Source organism: Diachasmimorpha longicaudata, chromosome 10 (genome assembly GCF_034640455.1).
Source record: "Diachasmimorpha longicaudata isolate KC_UGA_2023 chromosome 10, iyDiaLong2, whole genome shotgun sequence".
In the NCBI taxonomy this organism is placed as follows: Eukaryota; Metazoa; Arthropoda; class Insecta; order Hymenoptera; family Braconidae; genus Diachasmimorpha; species Diachasmimorpha longicaudata.
Window position 1 is genome coordinate 3,481,288 of NC_087234.1, and position 25,352 is coordinate 3,506,639.

General features: G+C 39.7%; 1 protein-coding gene across 1 annotated transcript in view; it reads left to right on the top strand.

Annotated features, from left to right (window-relative positions):
- The first annotated feature begins 8,340 nt into the window (after window positions 1-8,340).
- LOC135166692 (neuroligin-4, X-linked-like) overlaps window positions 8,341-25,352 on the top strand; it is a 76,006-nt gene continuing 58,994 nt past the window's right edge. Inside the window, exon 1 of the mRNA XM_064129215.1 lies at window positions 8,341-9,180. The gene's annotated coding sequence lies outside the window, so the exon portion shown is untranslated. The remainder of the gene's footprint in view (window positions 9,181-25,352) is intronic.

The following is a 25,352-nucleotide window of genomic DNA, read 5'->3' on the forward strand; positions in this document are numbered from 1 at the left end:
GTTGTATAGAGATTAAGCTGGATGATAGTTGGGTACAGAGATTTTGTGGAACGAGTTTGGTTTGCGTGATGTTAGATTTCGCATGTGAAAAATTGTCGAAAATTATTATGACTTTGAAATTCTGAAGCATAACTCAAGTTTCACATTTTAAATTATCAGAAATTCCCTCGGTCGATGATATCTCTTCAGTAATGACGTAATATATAGTACTATTAATACATAAATTAAATATATAAGTTATATTGATATATAAATCTACAATATTTCTTGCAAATTTCATCTGTTCAACTCTCGAAGAGAAAAATTGAGCAGAAATTACCAGCTTTTTTCGCAATTGTATTGCATTCTGACCGTTCGGAGAAAATTACCATATCATTTACTACAATTTATCAATTGCCTGGTACCAATTACTAGACTGTTTACAAAAAACTAACTAAGGGTCAAATAAAAAATGCGAAACGTCCCATAAAATGGCGTAACTCCCTGGTTACTATTTACGGAGCGTTCTGCCCTTTTTATTCGACCCTTAATAATTTTTATCGGACCTTTAAGCTCGCCCGGGAATTACGAATTTTTACGTCAGTTTTACTGAATATGTTGACCGAATATTCGTGAATTGGAGTCACTGGATTCCAGTACCTCACGGCCACTCAGTTGAATGGCCTAATGGAGAGGAACGACATTTACCAGACAAAAGGTGTAAAACAGAGGACAAAGTTCGTTCTTACGTTCACCCCAGCCCAGCATTTTAACCGCCACGAGAACAGCTGTTCCAGGGGAGAGAATCCTCCAGCAAACCCGTTGCCGTCTGCTGTAACACGACAAACAACGCTGTACCGTTGACAAACAGAGTGTACCACTTTCCGCTTCTTTATATATATCAACAAATCCACCCACCCACCACCCCCTCACTCCACTCGTCTCTGCGTACGCCAAACAATTCCCCGTTGTCGTTGTTTATCTTCAGAAGAATTGAGTGATGAGAGCTGCGCATTCATCGTGATGCATGAAGTGCTACGTACTTGAGTGACGGTGTTATTGATATATGCGACAGCCACAAGATAAATTGGAATTTAATGGGACTGAAGTGAGAATTCCACTGGCGAGAATTTTTTTTTTTTGCCAATTTAACGCAGTTGATTCCTTTTTTCAGGCGCAGAAGAGACGGAAACCGGATGAGGATATTTGGCGAGGGGTTCACCTTCACTGGCGATAACTAACGATCCTAATGCTGTATTGAAGCTCAATCGAGGGGAAGACCTTTGCCAGGGGCTCTCTGGTGAGAACATCAAGCGCGGAAGTCAAAGCTCGTGAAATCCCCGGTTTCCGGTGCTGGCGTTTATTCTTATCCGCTTTTGGTGCATCTCAAGTGCTGGAGTGTTTTGGTATTGGGATTATGGCGATGTGGTATGGGGTTGGATGATATGTCATATCAAATTTGTTAACAATCGCGGAGGGGAAGACATTGCTTCCATGTGAATTCAAAACCTTTTAAAACTGTTTAGCCAAATGGGAAAGTAAAATGGGGAATTATATCATTTTTTACTGTGAGGACATTGTAATTCGTGATATGAGATATAAAATACATAATAAAAACGAATGACTGAACTTCATACTTCTTTTGTAGATATATTTCAGGGGTAAATAAAGTCTATATCTAATTTGAATTTGTCGGATTTTGAAACATAAAATAAAAAATATTTACGCATCTGTTTGTTTAAAATTCAGACAATTTTTCTGTACAATTTTATATTTTTTAATTTTGTTTACAGGGGACTCTATTGTAGGAGTTGGGGGGGGGGGGGGTGGAGGTTGGAGTAGAAAGACAAATCCACAAGAATAGCAGAAGAAAACCTCGAATTAAATTTCGTCAATTTTTTAGAGATTCATAAGTTCATAAATAATTTTATAATTTCATATTATCTTCCTGAGACTTTGAAATAACTCAGCGAATTATGAATTGATCGTCAGTTATGCTGTAATAGATCAATTGGATTTGGAATAATTCATCGATTTTGGAGGCACAAAATTGGGGCTTAAATCATGTCGCTCCAGGGAGATGGTTTTTGTTCCATGCTAGGAGAAATTATTCGGAGAGGACTCGACCTATATCATGTATCCTTTGTAATACTATGGGTTTGCTCTATACAACAGTATACTGGGGCTTCCATACCGTATTTGATCATGTATTCGGTACAATATTCGGTATCACTGCACGATAGACGAGATGTAACTCGCAAATAGGGAAGACGGAGTTGATTTTCAGTTCTGAGAATGTTCGGGAGATAGGCTGTTCCTATCCGAAATTCTCAAATAAGTGATTTACTCAATGTGCGAGGAAACAGCAGTGAGAAAAATAATTTTGTTAAATAATGATTTTCATTACAAAAGTAGTCATTTCTCCAGAAATTTATTTATTTCATCGCGTCCAGTAAATCATAATCGATAACGAGACGGGCTTATTACATAAAATCATTACATAATCATCTCCCTGATCAGATCGGGGGGAAAAACACCTCCAAGAAAATTAATTCCCAAATTCCCTTCTCAAGAAAATAATACATCCGGAAAAGTAATTTTTTTTATCAAACACACAATCCAACACGAAACAACCACCAACCCATTACCCCCTCCTCCTCCCTCATTCCTCACCATCACCAGTAGCTCCTTCTAATTAAAAAACACTCACCTAAAATACACAGCACGTGATACCCCGTGGAAAATTCAAAGTAAAGAAAAGCCTCTCCCCATTACAGTACATCATTTGTTCAGGTTAATGAAAATTAAGGATACAACACTGTCCACATTTCTCCCTCAACAAATAAAATTTTCCCTCCATTATTTTCCACCTTTATACCTGGATAATCGTCACAAGCCCTTCCCTCCCCCACCCCCTCATCCACACCCGAGGAAAACCGTGAAAATGGGATGAAAAGCTGGAGTTGATGACTCTTGGAATTTCAAAATGTGCTTTTCCGTATTTTCACCATCCACTTCTGTACAAAGCGTTGACTTGAGAGATGGCTGAGGGACGAGAGTGTAAGAAACGTGAATAAACATACACTCACCCTGAATCTCTAGTGTGAGAAAATGAGGAAGAGGGCAGAGGGAAAGTTAGTAGGATTGAAGGAAAGTGCTGTGTATGGCTGTGCCCTGGATGGTGATCTGCATATTCGCTTTGACTTTTAAATTTTTCTGTACTTCTCTCTGGGTCGTGTTGCCACCCTCTTTGTCTCTCACCCCGTCGACTGGACGACACCTCCACCTACCTCTCCCACACCCGGCTCCACTCGCCGCCCTTGCTGGGGGCTCCTGAGGCAATTTTGCGTACGTATAACTGACACCTTTGCCATACATATGTATGCGATACATGAAACACTTAAAGTTAAAAGAGACGAGTCACACATTCCACGTGTACATGCATGTGCACTTCATAACGCATTTTTTTAACCCACCCCCAAACCTTTTCGTCCTCCTTCCCTTGCCGTTCTTGGTTCATGAAGACCCAACATCCTGGCGAGCTCAATCGTTGCGAATAGCTTTGTCAAGTCTGTGACGTCACAAAATTCAAGACACAGTGGGGATATTTCGCGGTGGAATTGGAATTTTTCCGTCCCGATGTTTACGTTGCGGAGGCTTCTTATTGTCGTTCAGCTCGCGCCTCTTGGCTCACTTGTTTTTCGGGGAATAAAGAATGAATGCGATAGCGTTTCTTGAGATTGAAGTTTTCCCGGCTGAATGTAGTACGGTGAATATTCGAGGCGTTTGGTAAGAAGTTTTGACAGCCGACTGGGGGAGAAACTCGGGAGGGGGTGGAAAAGCTGGAGATGGGATCCTTATCCGGGGTATGTGTTGTCCTGTTGTGGGGATGATGGACAGAGTTCTTGAGACAAACTCGAGGGATTCGGGCGCTTTTTGGGTGAATGGAGTGGGGTAATGGGAGGGGGGAGTGGATTTTCATGAGGTATTGAGGAGAAATCGATAGGGAGGTGTATTACGGAGGATTTTTCAGCGATATTTCGGGGTAGGGGTGGGGGAGTTTGAGATGAGGTATTTTTGGGGCGGCAGCGGGGTATAGAGGAAGAAAAAGTCGATTAATTTACGGGAATATTCACGGAATCCGCGGGGAAAAATCGATTTTTATGGGAATGGAAGAGAAGAAATTTGAAACGTTGAGGGAATAATCTACCGTTTGTTAAGAAAATTTTCGTAAATGGTCAGCGAACTTTTACTGAACAGTCGACAAATGTTACAAGACGATACGGTAATTTTGTCCGAATTTTTTCTCTTTGTTTAAACGACCCAATTTCCATTTTGTTGGATTCAGAGAAGTCTGACATTACATTGACTTTTTCCCTTAAAATAGTATTTAATGTCTTCTTTCTCAAAATTCAACCACAGTGATCATTTCGTTTTCTGTATTTTATCACAATTTCACGAATTATATATAAATACGATTCTCCAGTTATTGTCATGAAAATTTTTAATGAGTGACATTTCGATTTAAAAGTCTTAACATAAATTTGTAATTTAGTAAAGAAACTCATTTAAAACTACATTTCCCGGGTTTATGTCGTCAAAGAAGTTTGACATACCATTGACTTTTTCTCCTTAAATCGCATTTGAGATCTTTCAGACAATTCAGAGAAAGTTTTATCATTTTCATTCGTATATTTTATTTTTAGTTTTGCAAAATACACGAGTGAATTTTCCCCTTGAATATAACTCAGAATAAATAGGCGGCGAGGGGCCGAGGAGGAGGGGGGGGGGTGTAAAATTACATCTAAACATCAAAGAACTACAATACACTCTCTTTTATTCTACAAACGAGGGGGAATGAAAGGAACAACACCTAGATTCTCGATGGAGTCCTTATTCGGAGAACGAGTATTCTTGTCGTAGGGGAGATAGAGAGGGTTCTTGAGACAAACTCGAGAGATTGAAGGATTTATTGTGAGAATGGACCCATATAATACGATGGGAAAAATATATGTTCTTGGAAAAATCAGGTTGAATCGATACGGGGATACACTCTCGAAAATGTTGCCATAAAATTATCGAAAAGCGTTTTGAAAATTCTCGTTAAGTAATATTTCCATTGGACAATCATAATTTCGCAATAACATAATCGAAAAGAAATTAAATTGCAGTCGAATTATTCCAGAAAAGGTTAATGACATATCAAAAACATTCAGGGAAATTTCAATTATAAATATCATTATAATTGTTAATATTATTTCCTATTGTGTTTTTGTACGCTTAGCTTTTTCCGCTCAAGTTTCTCCGAGACCTCGAATTTTCTTACTCAGACCCCGGGCAATCTCCCCGCATCACGGAGAATAATTCCCCAATTTATTTCGTGCTGTAACAAAGGAGAAAACCAGTGAGAAATAAGCAAAAAAAAGTACGACTGAGACAGTAAATTGAGTTTAATCTCATGGAGCAGGATCGAATCATCAAGCAGACAGCCTTGGATAATTTAAGGTGACTCACTCGATCTGCTTCGTCAGAGCTCCCACTATAATTGCTCATGCCTCCTCAAGACGCCACTCTAATTTTTCTTTTTTTACGGAATTTTCCACGTCACCGACAACACTTTTATCGCGTTAATTTCAGTTTATCGTCCCTATAAACAGAATTCTCTTTCAAAATTTCAGAGCAATTGGTGATTCCCTATTTCTTAAAAAAAACGCCTGTTTAATGTTGGCTTCGATCAATGGACTCTCAAAAAAAAGAACTAAATCCACATTTCTACCTACAAATACTTCTATCCCATCATATTTAATAACCTTTACCCTTAAAAACCCTAATCTTGACCAACATCAAAGGTTTCAACCAAAAAATGAAAATGAAAAAAGATTTTTAATATCAAAGAATTCTGTGCCCCGAGTCGTTCTGTCCACTAATTTCAATTTATAATCTCCTCGAGGGGCTAAATTCCAAAATTATCCATTAAATTCAACTGTCCAGTATCAAAATTACTACAACACTAGAGTACTGAAACAAGCATTCACAGTGTTCACGACGCGTCTGGTGATGTACGGCCGGATCTGGAACAATCGAGTCTGCGTTCAGTCTATCAGAAACAGAAACGGACGGAAGGACAACCGTTAACCCGTCGAATCGGCTTCCGCTTTGATAGCAAAACCTTTCCCCCTCAAAATGTCGATGAAGGATAAGTTTCGTGCCACAGGTGCTTTCACCGAGTAATTCCCAAAATCCTTCAGCATAAACTCATGGATATACCAATTTCCCCCTCCCCCCCTTTTCCACAACAAGAATGGAAATTCATTAACTCTATTCTGAGGATAGGAGTGCTCATTCAAACAACATTCAGAACAACATTCCGCGGAACTTAATTCCGACGAATGCAGTGGAAATGGGGGAAATGCTTTTTGGATACATGCGCTGTAGTTGTAGTGATGTATATGTGAATGAAAACAAGGAAGACTGGTTCTGCTTTAGGAGTCGCTGAATATTCAGTCTCTTAATATAAGTGAATGAATAGCAAATATTTCACTGAATTTATCAGATTGTTCGTTGGCTGTGATTCAAGTGAAAAAAAGCTGCTACGCGAAACGATCCTTGATTGACCACAAATTCCAGCTTTTTTGGGGGGCTGAAGCAGATCTACCAATCAGGAAAGTTTGAAATCACCTTTAACCTGATTGACGCGATATGAACCAATTTGATGATTGAATTTGAGACGGATTCGCCCTTAAATGTAGTTGGATTCAAAACAACTGGTCGGTCAGAAGCTTTCATGGTGAAGACTGCTCTAAACCTTATAGATTGTTTGGGCTGTGAGACAGATCTACCAATCGGGAAAGTTTGAAAACACCTACGACCTGATGGGGGCGATATAAATCAAATTTGGTGATTGAATTCCAGATGGATTTGCTCTTAGATGTAGTTGGATTCAAAACAACTGGTCTGTAAGGAGCTTTGATACTGAGGACTGTTCTAAACATTTTCGATTTTTTGAGTTGCTGGAGCCGATCAACAAGTGTTCATCAGTTTTTGAGAATATTCACTCGCCTGATCTGGGTGAACAAGTAGTGTGTTATGGAATCGGGGTCAGGATCTCCTAGATACAAGTTTTTCAGTACTGATGAAGTAATCAAATAGTTCAATTTTCTAGGCAATGGGAAAATCTAGGAATCTTGGAACTACCTTCAAAAAGATTGCCCTGCGATTCATGACCGAAAGAACCAGGAAGACACCATCTTCGTAATAAGGTTCCTCCTTTCCTCATGCCTTTCACGTGAAAAGAATCTTTGAAGGATTCTCCTGATGAATAGCTTTGGTCATTCTGTTCGTCATGTCAAAAGCCATCATAAGCTATTAGCCGTTAACGAAGTCCAAATCGCTCTGAGAGAGCCTTTGAGTTATTAGCAAAGTGGTACATCATGGTGCCGAGTGCAGAGAAGAAATTCTGAGTGCAATATCTGGTCAAACGACATTACCAGTCATAATTAAAGTAAACATTGACTTATCAGCCAAATCAATCATCTACTGTGTCAATGAACACCATCGACTGCATCTCATAATTAGGAGCACTCGCGCCCAAACTAATAATCACACATCAAAGATGCTGAAGTATCAGGGGTCTCCAAACAAGCTTCTCAGTAAAAAAAAGCTCAGGATCATTTAACTTTCGTGCCCCTCTAGAATGAAAACCAACACGTGAGACATCAAGTGGTCCTGAAGATCTGTGAGCCTAATGAGGCGAGACCTTCGTTAGCTCCAAAGTGACGGAAGCTTTCGAGAGCTCGGAAAGGATTCTCGAAACTCCGTGAGCTCGTAAAAACTGCAGGCAGCGATGTGAGAGGGCCATCATCAACACATGTATGACCCGGGTTGATTCAAATGTAACAAGAATGAAATGAGGAAAAGGTGCAGAAAGAAGGGGAGGAAGAGAAAAATGAAACCCTGAGAAGCTCAGGGAAATGTACATGTGTCTGTGTGTACCTGATGCGCACACAGTCGTGCGTCTGCTTCGGGATCGATCGGTGGGGGTTTGCCGAGGGCCAAGAGTGAGCGAGAGTGAGAAAGGGCTTGAGAGGACACCCTCACAGGGGGCGTTCAAAGTCTGTGAGCGAGCGTGATAAAGTGAGACGGCGGATGCTTCGAGTGAGTCAGGTTAAGGTTAGCAGTGTTGAAGGGAGAGTGGTGGGGGATGAGACGCGTGAGGTTGAAGAGGTTGAAGAGGGAGAGAAGTTGGTGGATACAGTGCGCTCAGCATTTGCGCACGTTGCGCCTTCTGTGAGCGATAGACGCGAACGAGGGGTAGACACCTGACGGCGGAGGGTGAAGTGAATGGCTTGGGTGGGAGGTAGGGAGGGGGGACAAGCGCTGCAGGAGTGTAGTGGGGATGAAAGCTCTCTGAGCCTGTACGGGCGGGTACCCACTTGCAAAAACAAGAAGCAAGTGCTTCAGTATCCCGGTACGAAGCGACCAATGCGTGTCACGTGCTAGTTTTGTACTCTTTGAATCATTTTGTACGCCTGTCTGTGACATTTGCTTTTATGTACGAACCGGAATTTTGAGTGCCGGCTGTCACGTGGTTAACTCTCACCCTGTTTTCCTCGCTCTGTGGTTTGTTTGTTGATTAATTCAACGGTTATTGATTTTATTTTTGTTATGATTGAGTAATTAGTGGTTTTTGGTTGGACTGTGTGATTTTTTTTTTTCGTGGAAGTTTGGACAATTGGACCTGCGAAAATACCGTGATGAGCATGACCTTCGTGAATGGGAATTAGTGGAGTCAGACGTGTTCACTGAACTGATGAGCTATTTGCGGTTACCGTCACTTCTTGGGGGGTGGCGTTAAGTAACGTCATCCAAAGACACGTTGAGTGTGTTCTCGTTGAGGATCCATTGGTGAGGTAGGGGTGGGGGTGAGGGGGATGAGGTGTAGTGATTGCCGCTGGAATTCACCTTGGCGCTATCTCCGTGGTTTCACTCCCATTCACCCTTCGTTCGTCTCATGACTCGAGTTGAAGTGAGACAACGTGATACCAGTGGAGGGTAGAATATTTTTCTGATTGAGTTTGCAGGTTTTTTTTTTCTCAACTTTTTTGTCGGTGAAAAACACGCTTTGAGAAGGATTTTTCTTTGATGGTGGATTATGAGATTATTCACGTGGAATTTAGGGATCTGATGATGAATACTTTGTCGGTAAGTTCCTACAATTGAAATTTATAAAATTTAGGAGTTAAGGCTTTATGTGGTTGGTGGGTAATCCTCGGGATTTAGCGAATGTTGGATTTTCCGGTATTTCAATTACTGTGTTCATCCGATTTGATGGCCGGGAAGAGTTAGGGGGTTCTTTCGTTAGATGGGGTGGTTTTAGGTGGTCATTGAGGGGTGAAGAAGTGAGAGTGGGTGGTAGGTTACAGTGAGAACGAAGTGTTCAGCTCAGTTGTGGTGGGGGTGTGCATAAAATTGGCATTCATGGGATTTTTTTTGAATTTATCACGCTCTAAAGGATATTGTCTTCAGGACGTTTTAATGTAAGGTATTGAAATACGACGGTTGCGAAAAATTCATGAATATTTGAAAAATAAAATGAAACGATGTTATTTTTCTAGACAAAATCCTCTAGATACTCCAGTCGTTGCTTTTTTTCAAGGTTTTTATTTGTACTCCATATGAAGATTGAAAATGTCCTAATGCGATAAACATTACTCGAATTGAAACGACAAATAAAAGTACAATTTACTTCTAATGGTTCAATTTCAATCCCTAGTTTTTTCCGCAGTAAATGGCCCCATTAATAATGTAAAGCTCTGAATTTCCCTGGAATTTTTATCGTAAAGAAACCGTCGTAAAATTGCATATTGATCTCAAGAGAATACATTCCTGGTATATTTTTCTTGTTACTGCATCGCCCTTCGTAAACAAGAATTGTGGAGTATAGAATTACTGGAATTCAACAGATGAAATTTCAATCCGCAATTTATTATTTTCCCCGATTGACACATTCATAGGAATGTCACTGGAATCCATAGGTAAACAACAACCGATTGTCAAAAAAAATAGACCAATGCTGTTCAAAAGGATTGAAATTCCTCAGTAATATATATTGGGGGTGTCCTTTGATTTCGTTCACATATTACTTTTCTCTCCATTGAATCTCTCGTCAATGTGAACCGACGATTATTGAACAGTCCCAATTTTACAATGAAAATTACAATGGGCGTTAAAAGCTCCAATTCATTATTCTTTTCCAATCGAATTGATAGAGACCGGAAAATTCCACTCAACTCAATCAATGGAACATTCGAAATTGGCATTCAAAATTGCATTTCGACTTTTTCACTTTTTTCACGTCCTTTGATGTAAAAAAATTGTTCTGCCAGCCCAATAGGAATAGTTATTTTCTGTCAATGTTAGCGTGATATGGATCCATTTAACTCTATAATTGTATCTTCCTTCTTTCGTGGATTAGACGTTGAAAGGTAATTTTTCCTTTTTTTCTAATCACATTTATTGAATTTTTCTCTCCACATAGTTAGAGATACACCTATGACACACTAGCAGCCCTTTTTCATCGTTTCACGTCTCATAAATCCCTTCCTGAAGCTTCCCATCATCACTTTATATCCGTCAACATCGAATTCCCTCACTTCAACAATTAAAACCCGACTGAGCGTTAACTGGAGCACCAATCTATGATTCCCCCATCCCCTTCTCGATGGAATTCAATACTCCCCACATCAATACCCGAAACACATCAAATTACCGAAAATAGAACACCCACCCCCCTGGACGCCCTCAAAAAACGTATCACACGTCACTGGTCTCACTGACAAAATGATTTAATAATTACAAATAAGATAAATTAACTGTCAACGAGCGATGGAAGTTGAACATCAAATAAATGTTTGTGAATAGTTAAAGGATCACGTCATTCCAGTGCTCTTTGAAATTCCTGTCCGAATCTCATCGAATACTATTAGTTACCAATATTCATTTGAAATACGAGCGCACCGTCACTTCGTCCGTGAAGCCTCTGCTGATCAAATTCCACTATTTCATCATTCGAAAAACCGCTGAGCACTTCCTCCCTGAAAATCCAATATTCCAGAAATCGATACCCGAAACAGCTCAAATTTCAAAAAGTAGAACACCTACCCTCGCATTCGGAAACGAGTGTGAACCATCTCTGGTTATCGATAAATTTTACGTTTAATATCTGACTCTTTCTCTTCCTCCACCATTGGTATTTTCTCCGACATAATTACCAAATCAACTTTACTATCAAGATCACTTCTATGAGATAATTCTAGCAGCTGATGTTTTATAAAAATAAATTAAATTTATCTCACTCTAGATTTTTCTTCTCTCACTCACATTGATATTTCCAAAATAACCCACTAATCCCTCAACTTTTACCAAAAACTTCTCTCCCCCTACGCGAATCCCCACCTCCACTCACCTACCCCAAATCGCCATAAAATGAACCACCTTCCCCCAGCCCTCAAAAACTTTATCAGGCTTCACCCATCAGCCAAAACACCCAGTAAATAACCCCCCCAGCGATAAAAAAAAATTCTCCACCCGAAAAAAAAAATATTCACCACCTCTGGTTATCGATAAATTGTATTTTATTTATAAAATTCAAAGTGAAACACGCAGAGGGATGGGAATGGAGCGGTGAGGCTGGACGAAGAATGCAAATTGAAACTGTACGAAGTGAATCACGCAGGGGATGGGGGATGGGTAGAGGGAGAGTGAGCAGAGGACGTTGTTGTGCGAGTAAAAAGAGATGAGAGGGTGTGAGGGACAAAATGTTAGCAGTCTCTGTCGTTCGAGGTTTTAACGAAGCCAATAGGAAACTCCTGGCATGGCCCCTTTCCCTCGGTTCAACTATCCGAGGCCCTCAGGCAGGGCACAAAACGCGTCCGGCGTTGGATGAGATTCGCATTGAGGAGGAGAAGAAGAGGATGCCCGCGATCCTCCTGAGGGTGGGGTAAAATAGGTGGCCTAGGAAGGGGGTGGGGAGGGGTTGGAAAGGGGAGAAGAGGTTGTCCTTCCAGCTACACTTTCCGCTCGATTGAATCCTAAACCGGATTCCCGATTTCCTTTTACCTTGCGCTCACAGACGAGTGAAATTCACTGTCTGAGGGAATTCAGGCATTCAGGTCTGTCGCGCAGGTTGGCAGCAGGGAGAATGTACATTCTGGGTGTATATGAGTGTATGGTGATGCTTGTGTGGGGGGGAAATGGAAACAGTCGGCAGTCTGACCTGTGTAATATCACGACTACTGTGAAAACCTAACCTTCGGGTGAAGTGCAGGTCTCTCTCGTTCTCTCTCTGTCTCTGTCTCTTTATTCTTTTCAGGGGCATTGTCGGAGTCTATAAGGGTATTGTTGGGGAGTCCATGTTGTTGCAGTTTGTTCGACTTTCTACCGTGTTTCGTGACGACGGGAGTACTATGGAGGAGGCGCTCATTGTTTTTATTCCAAATCCATTTGTAATGAGTTTTTTTGCGCTCGGTAATTTGGTGAATGTGGAGGGACGGGGGATTTCTCGGAGTTTCGGGGAATTGTTGGAATGGAGGGGGGTGGGAGGTGAATGGTACGTTTGGGGAGGTGGATTTTATGAGGGAGAAAAGTTGGAATTTTGAGAGTTGAGTTCTGGTAGACGAACACATGAATTTTATAATTTTTTGGTGATAAGAGAACGAGAGTTGAAGAAATTATTTAAATTTATTTTGAATGTGGGATCATACAAATTATCGAGAAATTTTTTATGATGAGAAATATGTCATTTATTTCCCATCGGTTAGAATAATTAAGTAGGTTTACATATCCGCAGATATTCCATTTGGAATAGTCCACGGAAAGAGTATTCCGAATGAGTCCCTCTCAATAAAGTTATTGCTCTGATAATTTAGCAATTTAGATCTACAACTCCAAAAGTCCCTGATATTTCGATGAAACGATCGTTAAAAAAATTCCCAACAGATTAAAAAAAACATAGATATTCTCTCTCTCTCTCTCTGGTGTTTTGGGAATTCTCCATTTGCAAAATTGTGCAGAGCAAACTCCATTCCCTTTCTCCGTATTTTCCAGGGAATATTTTTAATAAGCCACTTGGGGAATAGAGCCGTAATAGAGAGAAAAGGGGGCCAAAAGAGGTACATGAGATGAATACAGTGCTCATTCGACGATGCTTGTTAGCCGACGGCTTTGAATATATTTTTCACACCGTCCGATTCCAATATCCGGGTTTGCACTGGGTCTGGTTGGCCTCCGAGGCATCACTGGTGCGAGTGGCAGGCCAAAGCCCGTGGATGAGGGAGAATGACAAAGGCCATGCGAATGACGGGATGGAACAAGAAACTCCGTATTCTCGCAATAATGGTGCGCGGAAAAATGAGGAGAAAAAAAATTACAAGTACACGAGAAATGGGGTTACGAATTTAGAAAAAAAAATTTGTGGTTAAGGTACAGAAGGGGGGGGGGTGGAGAGGGAGAATATGGCACTCGACAGTTGCACTCCCCCGAGAAGTACTCGTTGGCATTTATTCACCGTCTGCATATTATGCTATTCCTTATATACCGAGTTGAATTTTATGAAAGTTAAGTGGCAACCAGTGTACAGATAAAAATGGTCGACTTAATATTTCATTTATAACCACTTGGAGCTGATGCTATTCTCTCGCATTTCTTTGCCATTGCGGTGCCTTCTTGAGAATAATGAATGCCTCGTATCCCCACTTATTTATCACCTGGACACTCACTTGGAGAACTTTTACCCCGTGAATAACACGGAGATTCACGGTTTATCGTTGAAGTATTTTATCAGCATTGTCTAGGTAATTATGGAGAAATATGTTTGCATCGGGGATAATTAGATTTTTAGGGAATCTACATCAGTGCCGAGGGAGAGAGAGAGAGAAATAGTCAATAAAAATTACGTTTTCTTTTCGAAATTCTGAAGCCACATTGAGCTGAGGAAAATTTTGCGGAACTGTTATGGGTTTTTTTGGGTGCGTTCAGTACTTTTTATCTCAATTTTCGGTGGAAAATTGCGTTACCGCCCCGGAAATTCTCTCAGTCACTTTTGTAATCGGTAAAGAAAGTCAAGATTCGTAAAATTAGTGAATATTTTTCTTGGTATGCGGGAACTTTTTCAGGGAATTTTTTTATTCCTTTTGGAATTTTCGTTCATTTGATGGGTCTTTGAGGTTTTTTTTTTGCGCCCTTTTCTGGGGTTTCTCTGATTATCATTTACATTTGCATTTGAAAGGGATTTTTCGGGGGGTAATGGGATTTTAGTTCGAGGTATTAGGGGTGAGAGAATCGTTAAGGGGAGGGAATGATTTTTTTTGGGATTTTAGGGTACATTAAAAAATTTAAGGGGGAATTTCTCGAAGATGGGGTGGGGAGGAATTCCATGGATTCCAGTTATTAATTTATTTGCATCAAAATTGTTGTGCCCCAATGAGAGGAATATTTAATAAATATTAAAACGTGAGGTATTTGTTTTTCGAGTTATGAATCCAGAAACAATTTCCCGTAAATAACCGGAGATTTACCGTTTATTGTCGAAGTATTTGTTCCTCGTCCCTGCGTAATTACGGAAAAATATGTTTGATTGGAGGATAATTAGATTTTCACTGAACCTACACAACCGAACGGAGAGAAAAATCGAATAAAGCGCACCAGAAAAAAGTGAAAATTACATTTCCAAACGCAATCTGCGTGTGAATTGAGATTCAATAAAAAAATCGAGTTGAAAGTAAAATTATACGAATCGCCCCGTAAATTCCACGTTTTGTTCCGTAAAATTTAACCTCTCGTCTCATGACACCGCTCCAGGGACAATAAATCGTTCCGTAATTTTTCCCCAGCAATTGAGAAATTCTACGGAACAGAACGACGAAATATCTCCCGATCTTCATAAAAATTGCTGAATGTTCAATAATTTTTTCTTCCCCAAACCATAAATGGAGAATTTTATGTGAAATTTTTCTTCCTCGAGATAAATTGCGTGACAATTTCGTACTTCGTTCGGTAATGAACCTGAGAATGCTCTCAACCTTTGGCATTTCTTCTCTTCCATTTCCATAAATGTTGTCCCAAATTTTCATCTTGCAAATTACGTGAATGGTTCCGTAATTTTTACTGAATATTTCTCTTCCAGTACACGAATGCTATTCACAAATAATTTTTTTCTTTCTCTAATATTCAGAGTCGTCTGGGTTTTTGGAATTTTAGCTCACTGCTATGTCTGTGGGTTTCTGTAAGGGTCATTAGCATTCGAATGGAAACTTTCCTGAGTAAATCAAATTTGAAATATTGAAGAGGTTCATTATCCACGAAAGATGAGGATGAAATTAATTTTTTCCTGATTTTGTCATGAATCACGAAATTTCACTGGGAAATGTTGATAAATAAAGTGAGTGATAGATTCACTGCAAATTTTCCAATTTCCATTCTTAATCTATTGAGAATTACAGAGATATTTTACGAGCGGGCCAGAAAGGCCAGATGTGCACATCACGTCATGACCCCAAAGATATGTTCTCATGAACGCCACGAGATCGTTGAAATATTTTATCACCGTTCTCACGTAATTACGAAAAAATATGTTTGACTGTGAGATAATTAGATTTGCATTGAATCCACCCGACTACACGGACACTTTTCATCCGAATTTTCCTCGTCTTTTTGGAATTTCCATTCATCTGCGTTTTTGAGGTTTTATTTCACCGCCTCTTCTCCGGCTTCTCTAATCGTCATTTGCATTTGAATTGAAATTGATTTTTTTTTCGTGGGATAATGAGATGCTAGTTTGAGGCATCGGGGACTGAGAGAATATTTAAGAGGTCCTTCCATAAAAGAAATGGATGAGATTGAATTTTTTTCACTCATTTTTTTTCTTTCAATCTCAGACTGAATCGGGGGATTTCACTCGGAAATGTTGGAAGAGGAGTCGAATGACGGTTCCAATGTAAATTTTTAATCTACTGCAAATTGAAGAAATATTTAATACACTGATTAAAAAACGTAAAAAAAAAATTTACCTCACCATAAAAAATCCACAACTGCCGCGATACATCTGACCGTTCCACCATCATCAGGTTCACTTTAACCCCCAATTTCCATAACAAACAATCCCTTCGGGTAAAATTCCCTCTGAAAATTCGGTTGACAGTTAGATGACTGGATACACCCCCTGTGGACTTGAAAAACTGTCCCCACATAATGCAAACTGTCGTGATTATAAGCAACAAAGCGTGTATCCTTTCTCGTTGTACCCATAATTCTCACTGTATGCACAAGTACATGGAGTGGTATTTAAGTAGACGACATCAATTAGCCCTAAAAATGTCACACGAGAGCACTAACCCTTCTCGTTTCACCTTACTAATTGGCCACTTGTCCCAGTCGCACAACACTCGCACACAAATACATCGAGTTTCCATGAATTTTGTCCTTTTGTCGGTTAAATCCAATTAACTCATCATTGAATACGAGAATTATGACTTTACAGACGGTTGGAGAATCGTGTCACGTACATGTGTCAACGTTCAATTGTATCCAAGTATTTTCAACATGAAAATTCAAATATGTTGACTATCAACTGGAGATTAAACGGTTGAAAATACAGATGGTGTCGTTAAAGTTGAACTTAAATTTTCGCTGTGTAACACGTGTGTCATGGTGTTTCAACAAGTCACCGAGGGGCGAGGGGGGGAGGAGGGGGTGTTTTAATGCCTCTACCAGATTGCTACCTCTGGTGTACAACAGGAGTCACGTCTACTCGTACTTGTAGTTGTCATACATGGTCCTGTTCGTTTATATCTCGCGATATACGTGGCCATTTTACAACCCTTGGGAGGGAGGGGGAGGGGGTGGAGCAAGTTTGGCCAACTGACGTTGCACGGACTGTTTCAGGCGACTGTTTCGTCAGCTTTTTTTTTTTTTTTTATTTTTTTGGGCGATTGTAGTTGGAATTAGATTGAAGGTGCTTAAGGGGTTAGGGCCTTGATTTTTGGGGTTGACAGGTCATGAAATAGCAGTTGGATTACTGTGGAAGACGAAGGCACTGAGAGAAAAATAGAATTTTGAAAATTATATTTGTTTTGGAGAAGCGAAAGCACGAAATTTCCATCGGAAAAATTGGGAAAATTATATTTTTGGGTCGGTGTGAGGTGCTGTGCTTGTTCTTAATTATTGGAGAGGGAAGAGGCTGGTGAGGGTGGGATACGATTGGCTCGGGGGAAATTCTAGCGGTGGGGTAGGGTATAATTTGGAACAAATAAAAATAAATGATAAAGGAAATAGTTGAAATTTTTTTAAAAGGTCATCCTCTGATTTTTTATTTAATTCGTGAGATGTGGCAGTAGTTCATCTGAGGAGAGCGATCCTGGGATCGTTTACTTTAATTTATTCAGCGAAGATAAGTCAAAACTGAGAAGAACAATTAGGAAAAAATTATATATTCTACGTGAGAAAATTTGATGGAGCGGAAGAGAAGTACTCGAGGAATGTTAATCAACGTGACAGAAAGAAATTTAATATCTCGAGCAATTACTACTGCGAAAATTATCTCATTTTTTAAAACTTTCTTCTTTGCCCACAAGTAAATGATTCAATGTGACAAAAGATCTCGTCAAAGGAATACGTAATTTTTTCGCGGAACACGTTTTTTTCCCAGGGATGAGATGTCTACATTATACCCGAAATGAACACTCCTCGGGAATGTTCTTTCACGCTTCTGTGCTTGCACACGAAACTTCCTGACTGCTGTGATGATGTTAAAAGCAAAAGGTGGGTTTATATACTACTTTGAGTGATAACAGATCTCGACGTCTCGTGAATGGGGGTATTCATCTAAGTGAAGCGAACTGAGATACCTCGCTGAAATACGGATGTAACCTTTTACCACTTATGTCATTGATACGGAGGGAGTTTGATAGGTTCTCAAAGAAATTCATGGGGACTATCTCTCAAATCATTTGCCAGTTCTAGGATATTTCGAGGTAAATTTACCTGTTAATTGAGCGATTTAAACAATGCTCGACATTTATGACACGTTTTGCAAAATATAAAAGAAATTATTCTTTGAAAAACTAGAGAAATTTTCAGAAATTCTTTCTTATGTTACGTCCAACAATATTTACTAGTGGTCAAGTGTAGGTGTAATAACACACCTACACTTGACAATCGACACTCTGTCCTTCATGATTTTTTTCCTTATTGTCTTACACATTCACATTCCAACCGATTTGCTTTTATAGAATTAATTTTTATTCTGTGACAGAATTTTTAAAGCTTTATTCTATTAACCCCAGTCTTTTCTAGTCACGGAATTATTTCTCTGGTCAACTTACGATCAAAATAATTATTCTCTCTCTCAAAAATCCCTAGACTTTTTTCCCAGCGAATCCGACCGGAGCGTCTAGTTTTACTCCCTCAAGCCAGACCTCCCCTGACGCAGCACAATTCTCCGCTACCTTTTTCACCCTCTCACCATCTCCTCAAAAAAAAGTCCTCTCCACTTTACCTCTTCCTCATCCTTTTTGTTTCAGTCAAGCTAGTTCTCACATTATCACCAGTGCTTGTAGATAATATCACCGGTCGTTTGGGTATCATGGAAAATTTCAATTTTCTCGAGCCCCTCGTGTCGAGAGTCTCCAGCCGTGCACACGTGTGCTCCCTTGCACATCCCCACTCTCGTTTCGTCTCTGGGTGGCAATCCACGGTTGAGATAAATCATGCAAAAAAAAAACGTGTGCAGGTAACAATGATATCGCGCGTGTTCACGCATGCCAAAAAAATGTTATCACTCCGGTTTCACTGTGTATTTTGCCCATCGTTGTTATAGCAATAACAGAGACTGAGGAAATTGGGACAATCGCTGATATCTAACTGAACGTGAAACGTCACGTGTGAGGCGTATCATTCCATTGAAACAGGGCGCAGCGGAATTGCGGATTTTTTTTATGGATATATTTTTTATGGTGAAAAAATCACTTCTCTCGATTTTTTATTCATCCGTGGCAATTTTTTTTTTGCATGACATTTTTATTTTTTCAATTTTTTTTTTCATGCTTTACTTTTTTATGGTCTCATAGTCCGTTCGATGAAAAAAAAAAATTCACATCAAAGGAATGAATTACGCATGAGATTAAACTTTGAAGTTGAAATTTTGATTGAAAGAGAATTCAGTTATTAACATGTCAATTTGTCACTTGCAGTCTCACTAGTCGCTCGCCCATCAGAAACAATTTCCGGGGCCTTTGAGTGTCGGCGAGACACTTTGCAGAGACAAAATGGCATATTTTATCACTTGTTTCGTTCGGGAAATTTTCTATTGAATACGAAATTCTTGGGGCCGTCGGTGATTAGATTTTCGAGTGGTAAAATCGGTCTATCGTAGCGGAGGAGAAAAGGTTCTATGGAGAGGAATTTTCGAGGATGATTTCAGTACCAGTATCGGAAAAAACCGTAATGTGCCTGTTATAAAAAATTCAAGTGCTGTTAGCTCTTAAATTTCTGAGGAATGCTGTCAAGTTTCTAAAAAAAATTCATGCAAAAATTCCCAATCGCTCAATAAAAGTTCCTCTGTAAATTTCTGTAATAAAATTTTTATTGCATCATCAATGAATTTACCAATCTCATAATTCCTCCCAACCCGAGTGTATTCTCCCTCTCGGAAGACACTATTCAAAATGATTAAAGTGACGTAGAAAAAATCCGAAAAGTTCAAACCTCTTCCAACCGTCGAAAAAAGAACTTTCCCAACCAGAAAAACAAAGAGGCCATTAAACAATAAAAAAAAGGCAAATTCACTTCAAATTCACGTCTCGCTCTATCGTTTCCCTTCACGGCGGTGACTTATGATGCTCGTGATTGCCAATTAGGGAAGATAAGACGAGGGCTCTACCATCGTTTGGAATAATTTTCCCTTGGCTTTTTCCCCCTCTCAGAAGTTGGTACAAGAGTTTTTTTTTCTCGCAGAAAATAGTCAGAATCAGGGCAATTACTCGGGGCAGAATGGCGTGGGGGTGGAAGGGGGTGTGCCTGGCAAACGCATCGTGAATTAATGGAGACTTTACGAGCGTAATTTGAGGATCGAAGCCGTTCACACGGGTAGGAAGTTTGCTGTCGGTGCGACCAGTCTAGTTTCACGTTTCATATAGATATACCAGCACCCTTGTAATACTATATGTTAACCCTGGCCGAGTCATGATGGGCGGTAGGGGAAGGGGAAGGGGGTGCAATGAATGGGGAAATGGGCTACTCAGGCCGTTGTGGAAGCCAGACTGCACCGATCCCCCGGTGAATCCAGAAATTCCGGGCGAGATATGAGGGAATTCAGGATGCTGACGATAAAAAAGAAAATCGCAGAGGCGTTACTCTGTCACTGGTGAATTTTTCGCTCGAGATATTTGGGTTTTATTAGACTCGATAGATACTACCTCGTTCACGTTATTTTTTTTTTTTTTGCACGGGGCGAGAGGTCTTCGGGGTATTGGAGTTTTGGAAGTGGAAGGAAAATCGCTCTCAGGGCGAGGGAGAATAACACGTCTTTGGAAGATATTTTGAGTATTATTGGCGGAAGCTTTTTATTGAGTGGTGGTTGGGGGAGATTTTATGGATTTGATGGATATCCGTAATTTGAAAAAAAAACATCTGTAGAAATTGGAAATTTCCTGGGGAGGGAAAAACTCTGAAAATTACGTGTCTGTTCCGTAATGAGCCGACAAAATAATGTTCGGTAAAAATTACGGAACAGTGACGCAGTTTTTTAGAAAAAGTATTGGAACGTTTAGTGACAAAGTGCGTAACTGCTCCGTTATTTTTACTGATTACTGGTAGATTACAGAAGAAGTACGTAATTTTTAAAGAATTTTTCTCTCCGCGTAGATCTATTATTTCCGAAATATGCGAATGTCCGAGGGAAATTCTGGTGAATATTTTCCTGGATTTTTTATTAATTAAAAAAATAGTTTTTGCCACTGTGACAGTAAAATAATGTCACCCTCCTACATTCTCCCTCGAGTCTATCCATTTCCGCACGTCAATTCTATCCTCCGAATTCGGAAATCCCTCCCAGCAACATCATCATCGAAAAGTACTATTTCCCCTCTCTCTGTATATCGTCCCCCCAAAAACACCGTATCGTCTCCAGCGATAATTCCCCGACAAATGTAGCCGTTGAAATGAAATCCTAAAATATCCCCTAAATGCTTGTAAGCCGGACGGAAACGGCGATGAGGACCGGGAGGGGATGAAAATGGGATCAGGGCAAGTATGAAAGTCGGACGAGCGAAAAAAACGTCCTCTCGACAATCACCCTCAGGCATCATCCCCCTTCCACTCACCCCCACCCCCGTCCCTTCCGGCCCAGTTTTCTTTCGCCCCCTTTTTTTTTCATTTCACTCGTCGCCAACCGTCTGAGGCAGACCTCGAAGTACGACTAGAACAAAAATTCTTCTCGTCGTCGGCGGTAGTCCACTGACGGCTGCAGAAACGACTACCGCAAACTTTATCATTGGTTCGCGACAAATTTGACGGTTTCACCCATTAATCTCAGCTTTATTACCGTATCAGTGACGAACGAGAGATATTTCAAACGATTGGTACTTGAGGCGATTTAACTCGAAGCTGAGGCGACATGTGGAGAAAAAAATTTTTACGATGGAGCGTAAAATATCCACACTTTTATGATTTTGAGGAGTTTACTTTATGGAGTTGAAGTATAAAAGCTTCAGATTGCGAGGACGTATGGAGGTATTGTGTGGATGGTATCTGTTTGCTGTCTCTTTTCCGTTTGTCTTTATATTTTCACTTTAAATGATTTTGTGAGGTAAATGAACCGTGATGATATCAATGGAATTTTTATCCCTTGTTTATTGGTGGAGTAACTTTTCTTTTGATTAAAATCGTAACGGCAATCGTATTTTATTTTTACTAGGTTCTTAATGACGAAGATATGGAAATTTAATTATTTTTTTATGCTGATTTTGCATTGCCTCGAGTCATGATGACTATTGACGATTGATCGAGACTTGAAAAATGACTAGATCTTAGCATTTTACCCGGTCAGGAACCGAATCCGAATTCTATCCCATGTCAGGTGGTTGCTGATCTTAATTTTAAAAATTGGAATTTTTTAGTTATGTCAATATCAGAGAAACGATTTTTTTTATCGAATAGGCTAATGCTTTCCACTTCCGATTGATCCACTCAGTGATTAATACGTTGGAACCAACAGGATATGATTTGTTATTCTATGTGTTCAATTATTCAATGCAAATATTTTGAAACATTAAACTGTGAATATATATTTCTGCAAATGGAGTGCAGTTCAGGCAAATAATTACGGAGCAATTATAAGTGGACATTTCGTTCAATTGTTTATCTGGAATGATCAAGGATAACATGATAGTAATTGTTCAAACAAATATAAACGTTTCGCCATATCATAATATTATAGCAATATTTTTCTCTGATAATTATTGAGGTAAAACTTTTAAAGTGTATATTAATATTTTCACGGACAACAAATACATTCAGAGGTGGATTTTTATAACTTTATTCTCAGGTGGAGTTTGCTCAACGAGATTGCCATGCAAATTCATGGACATTCTCAAGCGTAAGACGAAACCCTGCAAAGTAGAAATAACAGTCGAGTCGTAGTATGTACTAGCCATCTGGGCTCAAGATTGTCACTGAAAGAGGTAAATAAACAGCATCGCTTAAAATCTGGGGGTAAAAAGCGTAGGAAAAAATGCTCTCTGATTTTCTTTCTCACTGACTCCACCAATTTTTATTTACAGTACCAAGATAAATAAATCGGAGGTAAACATGAATCAGGGAAAAAGGCAAGTCCGATAAGATTCGTTTATTGGTTTCAATGGAGGGTACGACAAATACTGCGGATTCATTTTACATTAATGAGTTTGCTCCGAATTCGTATTTAATCAACGGAGATTTGGTATGTAATGGGGATTAATGAAATCCCTTTATTGCTTGTTAAATACGGAATTCGCTGGTAATACTAGTCAAATTAATTTTCACAACTTGTACGTTGGAATCATCATAATAAGGTTAATTCCAATTTTGATTATATTGGATAGAAAGGGTTTTAATGGGGTTCTAATTGGGTTTAATCTTTCGTGAGGTTGAGCTTGTGCAGGAGAAATAAAATTTCCAGAATAGACCTTGAGAGAATTTTCGAAAAACCCTTCGCAGAGTTCAGACTTAAATTTCGTTACAATTTTAAAGGGGGAAATACTTGACATTTTTTCAGAGGAAAAAATGTTAAAATTTCAGATTTTTTCTTTGAATAAAAACATTATGTCTGTCCGAAACATGTGGCACGTTTTAGTTCATTGAGAACATCCAAACCATTCGGACATAAATTTTCAACAGTTTCATCTCTAGTAAAGTTATATAAAATACCATTTCATGCAGAAAATATTAACCGGGAAAAGGGTAAAGGGCAAGAGCCATTGTTACTGTCGTGTCCAGGAGGAACTAAACAAAAACAACTTCCCATGTTTTGCAATTATGAAATCGTCCCAAATCTGGGTCAATTACTGAGGGAGTTGTATCGCTTGTTTTCCCTTCTCGGGCCGATGTTATCCCACTAAAAATGTGCCCTTTTTTGATTTAACCGAAAAACGAGGTGAAAATGGAGGAGTGTGTTTACAAATCGTTGAACATGAGGATAAAAAGACATCGGAAAAACAAGATCTCTTTGTTTCCAGAAAGAGGAGTGTGGAAAAATTTGTGGAATCCCTCGTTTGGGAAATCCGATCAAAGCCCTCGTTGCCCTAACCAACGAACCTGGAGACTCAACGTAATCCGTCATCCCAATATGACAAAGAAACCCAGGCTTCATCCGGGTTTATGAAATTCTTGTGAGCAGAAATTAAAGAATTATATTCAAATTCACCAGCAATTTTCAAAATTAAATTCTTCACAAAGGCTTACTCCGTTGAAATTTAAATATTAATATTGGTAGCGATGAAAATATTATCCTTCAATTTTTATTAGCCTGGGCTCATATCGAAGAGAGAATATACGAGGTGAGAGAGTAAATTCGAAATTTTATTTTGACGAAAAACGGGCTCGCATGATAAATAAACCAATCAAATGTAAAATTTTGTAATTTTTTTTCATTCCACTTCTTTTTCTTTTCATTTATTTTTCATATTTTTCTACACCGGACTCAGATTTAAATTTACAATTTTACAAGAGAGTTATGAAAACCATCAACTTCAGTCCGACTATCCCTAAATGTAAAGAATTCAATGTCCAACTTTCATCAATTAATTAAAATTCAGGTTCCCCAGTCTTTCGTTATGAATATTCACATTTCCATAAACCTGAACCACCTCCGTCTCTCCAGAAAAATGCTCCTAAACTTTCTCTAACATTTCACATTCTCCCGCCAAACCAAATACCCCCATCCCCATCCCCCCTCTAACCCCCCTGACATCCGGCAACTCCCCCTGAACCCCAGAAAACCCGTAATTCCCAAGAACAACATTTTCGTTGAACGATACAATTAAACCAGGATTCTCCCTTCTCAATCCAAAAACGGAAAAAAAAATATCCCAGAGGTGAGTGCACATTCTCATGAATGCCATCCACGTACGAAAATGTGCGAGTGCAAAAAGTAAAGGCGAGCGAGAGTTGAAAAAAAAATGTCAAACAAAAGGAGAAAAACGGCAGCGAGTTGGGGGGAAAAATAGAGAGAGACAGCATCGCAGATTTTTTTTTTTCGCTGTTGCTGTTGGGGGTGGGTGGGGGGTGGCGAACGCTCCCGGCGTAGGAAAGGCATATAATGGTTGCGACCCACTCGAGGAGCCGGCTCGTTGCCGAGAGGCCCGGGCCTTAATTATCAGCCATGCCAGGGGAATTTTTTAGTACACGGGAGTTTGACACGATGCATTTTCGTTGGTGCAGAGTGGAAAATAAAAAAAAATCCTAGACGAGTTGACGTGAAACGTCAAAGTTCACCTCTACACCGTCCGACCAATTACTCTGGATTTTTTTTTTTTTTTTTTTCATTTCAATTTGTATTTTCACTCCACCTTTGACTCTCTTCATTCCCGCGTGGAGTTGGCCTGTGGGAGAGGCGCATGGGACTCGGACTGGCATCTGCGATGACGCAAATTACTGCGTTGGCCCATTACGCTTTAATTGCCATTTTCCTATTAGTCCTCTAAAAGTGTCTCTCGCGATTTTTTTTTTCACCCCACTTTTGGTTTAATTATTTCCTTACTCGAGCCACCACTCGACGCGGGGTGAAATAATTTCGCGAGGGCTCCGCATTTTTTTTTACGAGGAAGAGTTATTTATGATGATAA